This window comes from Equus asinus, chromosome 10 (genome assembly GCF_041296235.1).
Source record: "Equus asinus isolate D_3611 breed Donkey chromosome 10, EquAss-T2T_v2, whole genome shotgun sequence".
In the NCBI taxonomy this organism is placed as follows: domain Eukaryota; kingdom Metazoa; phylum Chordata; class Mammalia; order Perissodactyla; family Equidae; genus Equus; species Equus asinus.
In genome coordinates this window covers 60,072,384-60,081,011 of record NC_091799.1, presented here as the reverse complement: position 1 = coordinate 60,081,011, position 8,628 = coordinate 60,072,384, and the positions used below count along the sequence as shown (strand labels likewise).

Genomic DNA, 8,628 nt, shown 5'->3' with positions numbered 1-8,628 from the left:
TAGAATCCCTTAAGAATTTTTTTGAAAAAGAGTCCCATACCATATTAATTAATTCAGAATCTCTGAGAGTGGGATTGGGGCATGAGGATTTTAAAAATTCTACTTAGAGCTCCCGTTGCTAACCTCTGATGCATTGAAACAAGAGCAAACACAAATGCAGGTAGTTTGATTGACTTGGTGGCTGGAAGATGAGGCAATTCTTCTCTGATTTCTTCTGTTTTCTCAATGAAATACAAAACAAAGTCTGGGATGAGAAGGTGTGGTTAGTTTGAAAACAGAGAGGGTTAAGGTATGAAATAATTTTAGGAAGTAGGAAAGCAAATCTACTCACCAAATGTAATAGGATTGCAAGGATTTGCAGAAAGCCCACTTGAGATTTGTGGTGACAAACGTAATGTGAGACTAAATTCGCACAGCTGTGTTTCTTCTCCAGCCACAGCTATCCGGGTACAGGCAATGAGGAGGTGGAAATGTTCTTTTGTGACATTTGAAGCAGTTGCCACCACTTGACTCCTGAATACAGTTACAAAGTGGAGACGAGCTGTCTTTGGAAATTTCCTACCTCCCTCTTGCTTCGTAAAACTAAGCTACACCAGGCTGACCTAACCCCTACCATCACCCCACCAGAATGTTATAGAAGAGGAGCTGGTAAACCCAAATGGAATTCTAATTGGTGGAAAGCTTGAGGGAGAAGAAAGGCAATTTCAATAACATCTTATTGAGCCACAATTTACATGAAGTAAAAATGTACAAACCTTCTGTGTACTGCTTGAAGACTCGGCATGTTTATATAAATCAATGTGTGGTCACCACTAGATGAGGATATAGAAACATTTCCATCACCCCCACAAAGTTCCTCTCATGACAGCACTCATAGTCCCAGGATAAGAGGCTCTAAGGCTGATTCTCTGACTTCTACCCTCAACCCCGACAGAGCCCAGGGTCAGAAAGGAATAGGCCCTGACACGAGTTTTATTCGTTCATTCATTCATTTGCATATAGATACACAGATGATACATGTACAGAGAGCCTGAATGTCTGTTGTCTCTCCTTTGTGCCAGAGATGGCCTATCCCCTCTTCCTGGGCACCTCCCAGAGCTGAAATCTACTACTCTTCCTGTTGCTAAATCCCCAAGTTGAGCTCCGGTACAGGAGACAGGAAGCCATCTGCAAGGACTAACTTCTAATGTCCCTTCCAGCTTTAACAGCTAATCATTCCAGGAGACCAGCCTCATCCACACTCATGGTTCTGTGACAGGTGTTCGTCACTGTTGACTCAATCCCTTATGATTGATCTAGTAGCTAAAAAGCCTTCAGGATCTACACCACAATCACTGCTGCTGATACATAGGAAACAACTACATTACTTTTGAAAAACAATTTGCTTGAACTACAAAAGTGTAGTTCAAAATATGTCCCACAGATGGCAGTACAATAATACTTTGTGCTCTGCTGTATCCCCAAATATTTTTAACTATGCTAAATGATAAAACATGCTGAGGGGAAAACCTCATCATGAGAGATCAGAAAAAAAATAGTATTTTTGTTTTCTATTATTCTATTATCGCTACAGGAATGTGTCTGCAAATAAATAATATCGCACATCTGCGTATACTTTAAAACATGCAAAACACCATTATATACATGATTTCGCTTTATCCTCACAACAAACCTGTTTGATGATTATTTTCATTTTATATCATGAGGTTCAGTGATTAATTATAACTGATTCAAGGTCACTCAGCTAGTAAAGCAGCAGAACCAGTTTTCCAAACACCAGCACTCTTTTCCTGCACACCTCTGCTTAGCAAAAAGCAAATATCTACAGGTCCACAATTTACTGTAAATATCAGGGATTATTATGATCCAGCAGAAATTTAGGGTTAAAATTGTAGAATTTGGAGCTGAGGTTGCCTAATTAGTAGGGTGACCAACTTGTCCTTGTTTGCCTGAGACATTACCGGTTTTAGCACTGAAAGTCCCACGTCCTGGGAATCCCCCTCAGTCCCAAGCAAACCAAGACAGCTGGTGATGAGCTCCCTGAATCACCTTCTCTCTTGGTTCCCTGGTGGTGGTCCAACAGTTCTCTGAAAGCTCTGCCAAGCCGTGCCCAGCACACTGCCTTGCACTTAATACTATTCAATAAATATTTACGAAATTGTAATTCAGCATTGTGTTTTGTTTGGGGGGAAAATCTTTTCTGCTGTTCCCTAGAGAGGACACAATCGTTGGAATCACTCTTGTTGATTTCAGACTCGTCAGCTCAGCCTATTTGTCATCATTTTCCACTCTGGTCCCTTTTAGTCTCAGCTTGGTTCAAACTTCCTTAAAGTTTCAATATTCTATTCAGAAGCAACTTTTTAAGAGAGGGCAGCAAAGAACAGGAGCTGAAAGATATTGTGAGTGAAACAGGACACTCTTGTGGCTGCAATTGCCACAAGAACACAGTAAGGCCATGACCCCAAAGGCCATCTTTGTCAGGGACGAGGTGCAGGGTGCAGAACGGGGAAAGAATAAGCATTTACTGAAAAGGCATAGTCTAAAAGGAAACAGTTGAAATCAGAATATAACAATAAATCTTTAATTTAAGTTCCCTTTGCCCATATCTCTACTTACCTTTAACACAACATAAAGCAAGACCAAGTTCTTCCACAGTTCAGATACTTAAGCACTTCATCAGTGTTGAATGTGTGATACACAAATGGTCAGTCTTACATTATCCTTCAAACTATGGATATGTAAGGATTAACATGCCTCTGGGAACATAAAGACAAAGTCAGGTCTCCCGAGAGGTGGTATTTTCTTTCTTCTCCCAGGTAAATTAAGTTCTCCAGCAGGAGGGCATTCTGTCATGATAGCCCCAAAGAAGAGAGGAAGAGAGAGAGGAAGCCCCCTCAGCAAGAAGGATACATGGACGGGAAGTTGTAACAATCCAGGAGGAAGCGGCGATTTGGTCCCTTTGGGCCTCCAGGAGATTATGGAGAAGGGAAGAGGACAGACGTAGAGAAAGGAGAAGTTGAGATGTTTGCTGTCTGACTTCTGATTTCTGGGCTGATATCACAGAAAAGACAGGCTGAGAAGAAAGCTGCAGCCTTCACAGAGGTACCTAAGGATGCTTGCATTGCACAGTGCCAGAGGACACAACTATGTGAGCGGGCTCTTAGCTGCTTTCGAGTAAAATTGGAAGGGATATGGGATTACATGGTCTTGAGGGGCTGCCCAGTCTTCCTCAGCTCCTGGTGGTATGGAAATTTGCTAGTAGCTCCCGTGCGGCCTGTGGTAGAACACGTAGGCGTTGATGTTGCTGGCTGGTAAGCCTCTCTGGGTCATCCTACAGTGACAGCCATGTCTCTAGGACCATGACACAGGGTGAGGACCAGGTAGGATTCACAGCCAGATCTTAGGGGGATATGCAGCATCACCAACAGCTGAAGTGGGTCTGAGTCAACAGACCAGACTACTCTGAGAGAAACTAGACCACAAGTTCTCCATCAACCTTAGCAGACTTCATCACCAGGAGCCAGCAGGGAGAGCGAGGACAAGATGGACAGGGGACATCCTTTCCACAGAAGTACAAGGATCCACTTACAGATCAGAGCCCTCTCCCATTCCGCTGCTGTTGCCACAGGAACACAGTAAGGCCATGACGCCAGAAGCCATCTTTGTCAGGGACAAGATGCAAGGTGAAGAACCGTAAAAGAACAAACATTTACTGAAAAGGCATAGTCTAAAAGGAAACAGTTGAAATCAGAATCTAACAATAAATCCTTAATTTAAGTTCCCTTGGCCCACACTCCTCAGGAGGGTAGGAGTAGGGGGAAGGGTGCTCATAAGGAAGATTGGATTAATTGTTGAAAAATAAATAGCCACATATTCTCTGCACTTTTGTGGATCAAATGAGTAATTATGCCATTCTGCTGTATTAGTGAATAGATAAAAATTTTTAGTGTATTGATAATTGGGTAAATAGGTCTTTTTTTTTCTCATCCATTCATTTATTTATTCATCTTTCTGTTTGATTACAATGGAACATCTCATATGCAATGTCCTAGTGTCTGGGCATAAAAGATTATCAAAAAATATAACCTGACTTCATGGTCTTTACCATCTTTTGTGGGTAAATAGGTCATTTGATAAATTAGTCAATCAGCTAATTGCTAGTCAAATCACTATTTGACTAACTGGTGCTCAGCAAGGGGTTTTTCAGCAAACTGATCTTTTGATAAGTTGCTGTTCAGTGAATTGATCTGTTTCAACCTCTGTTAAGAGAATACACAGACTCTCTGCTCCCATAATGTTTATTTTGACTCTATATTATCATAGCAACTCAAATTTGGCCCTAGTTGAAAACTCTTTAATATACATTTATATCTCTTCCATATCAGCACCTGCAGCTTCAGCATTTTGACATAAACATGAAGTCCAATGAACCATGCATGACTAGTCACAAATCTGGTGTAAGTGGCTCTCCAAATACAGTTCTAGACTTTCCGGACCCCTTCTATGCATGATCAGAATGCAAAGGAGGAAGGGAGGAAAATGGGGTTGGGGAGAAAGCAGGGGAGGTGGAACGAAGCAACCAAAGCAACCTGCGCTGATGCCATGAAAATCCACAGGAAGAGTACAAACCTTTCTCTGCTTGAGCTTGCGTGCCTTGTTCTCCCTTTGAGACAATCTTCCTCCCTTCAAACCACTTCGTAGTCCCACACCACACAGAATTCTTTCTCATGGCTACACTTTATTGGTGCGTGCTATGCAACACTTCTTCTAAGGTCTACTTTGCATAAATCGAGACTTGTGTGTCCCCAGGAGCCTCTGTACTAAGATATCCTTACGATCAAAATCATCCCAATGTCATATTTCACAATGTGGAAGGAAAGCTCTTCCTGCCTGATTGGTTCAATTCTAGCTCTCTCTGCTTCAACTCAATGCAGGCAAGTGGATGTCTTCAATGTTCCCTAGATAACACACATCACTTCCGCGACAACACTGGCTCTTGTTCTCCACTGTATCACCCTGCCGACCTCCTGCCCAATTACTCTCTTTTCAGGGTTCCCTCGTCTCAACAACCACATGAAACCTTCCGTCAACTACCTCAGCCCACATTGATCTCTCCATCTTTTGGAAATCCTATAAGCACTGTTTGCCTGCATCAGTAATTTTGGCTCTCAACTCCATACATCTTGTATTTTACTTATCTCATGTATGAGATTGTATTCAAAGATCATAAACTTTTGAATTGAGATGTTGTGTTTGATATTTCAACACCTCGTTCCCTGATGAGGATGTCTACATGCACTCTAATAAAAGCTTATGCAACTGAACAGAATTTTCAGCTATAACTTAAACGCTTTGCTCAGATTTGAAGGTTGATGTGAGGCAACAAGATGTATAACAAAGGCCCATATCCTTTAGTATTTCTGAAAGCAGAAATTTTATGTTAAAAAGCATAAAACCCAGAAACCCAGACATACCAGCCTTATAACAAAGACCACATTGAAGAGAAGATCTACATGCTCCTTCATTAGCAGGCCCAACAGGCTGGAAAATTGTTGAGTTTGAAGCCTTAAGGCGATGGGGGTGGGCTTGGAACACAGGTGTGTACAGCATGCAGTAGTGGAAGTTCTGTATTACAGTAGTCCTGCTTCCATTTTGGTACACTCAAGCCAGGATCTAATGTATTAGGTGAAATGCAAGAATCTTGTTTAATCTGAAACTCCCATAACCCCCTTTTTTTCTATAACTTAAAACTTTTTCTGATGGTTTAGATGGAAGTTGTTCTTTGTCAGTTAATTTTGGTTCCAGTCCTTCAAATTGTTCATATCTGCTTCATGACATTCGCTGTACTGACCCTTCTTCAAGTTGGGGTGGGCAGTAGTGACACAGATTAATTATGTCCTCAAGATAAAGTCTTAGTGAAAAACAAATAAATGTTCTTTAGTTGTATTTTTTAAAAAATGGTGACGGGAAAGAGCATGGCTCAGCAGATGGTCTGAGTGGACCCAGTGATGATAGGATTGGACATTGTGGAGGACCAGATAATTGAGATGTCTTGTCTGATAACTGACTCTGATCTCAACATTTTAGCTGAAGGTCCTACACTGATTATAAAACAGCCAGACAAATTACTGGACATCATGTCAGATTAGTGTAAGAAGCATCATGTAAGTCTGGTCTAACCAAAGCAGTGAGGGAGAGTACAACGACATTGTAGCAGGCAGACTATGAATTTCTCTCCTTTGTACAATAGCAGGCACTTCTGGTGCTCTGTCCACTTGCAGGAAATTCAATTCATGCAGATAAGAAGTTTCTTGAAAAATACATGCCCCAGTTTGTGAAACATCTTCGTTAGAGAATAATTGATGTGAGCACTGTTAAAGAACCGTGCAGATGCTGGTATCCAGAAGAATATGAATTTGCACCAAAGAAGGCCGCTTCTCACAGGGCTCTTGATGACATTAGTGAAAGCACCAAAGAACTTTGGTTTTACTGAAATAACATCTTCACGAAAATAACAGATGAAAAGAGGAAAATTACAGAAAATTGGGAAAATAAGAAGACTGTGAGTTGATGTCAGTTCTCATGCTGCCACCACATAGTTCTCTGGAAACAACTTCTGGTGGTTTTTGTTTGTTTGGTTTTTACCAAAAGCTCAACGATTTACAGATTCAGGGACTTCCCAGGACAGAGGGAAAGAAAATACATTTTCCTCACCCTATTCCCTTTTATCTACCCTCCTCACCTTTGTCATGTGAGTGGTCATGGTGTTTTGTTAAGAGAAGAAAGGAATTTGTGAACCAGGATTTTAAAAATTATACGACAGGCAGTGTGGCTCACCAGTTAAGGCCAGAGTGCTTGGGTTCAGTCTTGGCTCTGCTGCTTCCTTAGACAAGCTAGGTAGCATCTTTGTGTTTCAGTTGTCTCATCTGTAAAATAAGGATAAGAGCGAGACTCATCTCCAAGGATCGCAATGAAAACTAAGTTAGTTAACATGAGCAGAGAACTTGGACGTGGCAAGTGCTATACAAGCATTAACTGTTGTTCTTGTATTTTCGAAGCTTATAAAGTCATTATGAGCTCCTTTCTCTGAATTAGGCTTGGCCTGGCACATAGACTGACTTTCTTGATGTGAAAAATTCCATGTGGCCAGTAAAACTCTTGAAATTCTGCCAGTTAAATGTCTCTGTCTTAATTTATATGTCCCAAGAGGAGTCCTGATTAGATATAACACTATGAAACATAGCAAAATTTAATATTAAGTTAAGAACTCTTCAAACTACAAGTTGCAGAGGGCTCAAAGGAGGAAGAAATTGTTTCTAATTGGGAACAGGTCAGGAGATGCTTCTGAAAGTGGGGTCTGAGATGAGACGAAAAAATCAGTAGGATCTGGAGGAGGGGGAACAAACAGGTACATGTCTTTTCTCTTAGGAAACCATTTTTAGTTACCAGATTGTGCTTGTCTTTTGTTTATTCCAAGGTACACTTTCTAAAAGCACTTAATCTTCCCAAGGACAGCACTAATAGGCTCTGATGTTGACTATTCTGGAAAAAGACAAAGAAAAAAAGTCATGTAAAGGTTATGTAACCATGTTACAAATTTAAATGCTTTGTGTTCCACTTTGCCAGACTTTCATTAAAGGCTGTGAGTTCACAATAGTTAGGTACCGATTGGGGGGCGGGGGTGTGTGTGTGTCTATGATTCAGATGCCAGCCCTTCTCTCCCTGCAGCTAAGTCATTTTCTTCTAGTTTATTTGGGAGAAAGGAGGGTTTGTCTCATACCTGTCCTTAGTCAGTTTCATGCCACAGCTGCTTCTCTCAGCTCTGTTGGTGTCCCCATAGGCCATCAATCGCTTTCGTGCTAGCTGCTGCCAGGAGACTTGGCCTATTGCCGCTTTGAAAGGATGTTGCTACTCACTGTGGGTGTCAGCAAAGGGGTGACTATGAGACTGGCATTTTTACTTCCCTGACTTTTTATTGCCTCCATCACCAGCCCACAAGGTTGTTCTGGTAAATTAAACTTATACTGAAGATTTAGAGTTATAGGGAGTTTACTTCATAACAAAATAACTCTCCGTTGTGTATTTGATGTTCTTGGTCTTAAACGTCTTCTGGCTGCTCCACTGTTAGGAATTTTCTTCCTTCTCCTGTCTTATTGCCAAATCGCTCTCTCATTCTCTTCCCTGAATCCTCTACCTTTCTAGACTCACCCCAGAATAAAATCTGTGTTTATTCTTATGTCGATCAATTTATCTATCTTTTTGTTTCATTACCCTCTTTAAATACAGTCCCATGGGGTCTCTTCTTCCACCCTCAAACAGTGCATCATGGCATTTCCCTAAACAAAGACATTAAGACAACTCTGGTGCCAGGTGCTAAATGGTAAACATACATGATGAGATGGAGAGGAAACCTCACGGAGGAAGACTGTAATTGACTATGAAAGGATCAGCCCAGATAGTTATCCCTCCCGTGATGAACTAGCAATTCTGTAGACAGTAGCAGAGTGGAAGACCATCTTCACTTGGTTGGATTAAATGTTAGATGACTGTCTTAAGTTAGATTCCCTAGAAATAAAATTGGGGTGGACGTTACTGGACAAGTGTTTCATTGAGAGAATGCCCTCATGG

The 8,628-nt window shown here is 41.3% G+C and overlaps 1 long non-coding RNA gene and 1 pseudogene across 1 annotated transcript; one reads left to right on the top strand and one right to left on the bottom strand.

The window, feature by feature from the left end:
- Positions 1-1,569: 1,569 nt before the first annotated feature.
- Positions 1,570-8,385, bottom strand: LOC139046400 (uncharacterized). The gene is made up of 3 exons (XR_011506439.1): positions 7,447-8,385; positions 6,838-6,926; positions 1,570-3,660 (listed from the first exon to the last, which is right to left on the bottom strand). It is a non-coding gene; the product is annotated as an uncharacterized lncRNA (long non-coding RNA).
- LOC106835919 (oligoribonuclease, mitochondrial-like) lies at positions 5,958-6,823 on the top strand (annotated as a pseudogene).
- Positions 8,386-8,628: the final 243 nt, after the last annotated feature.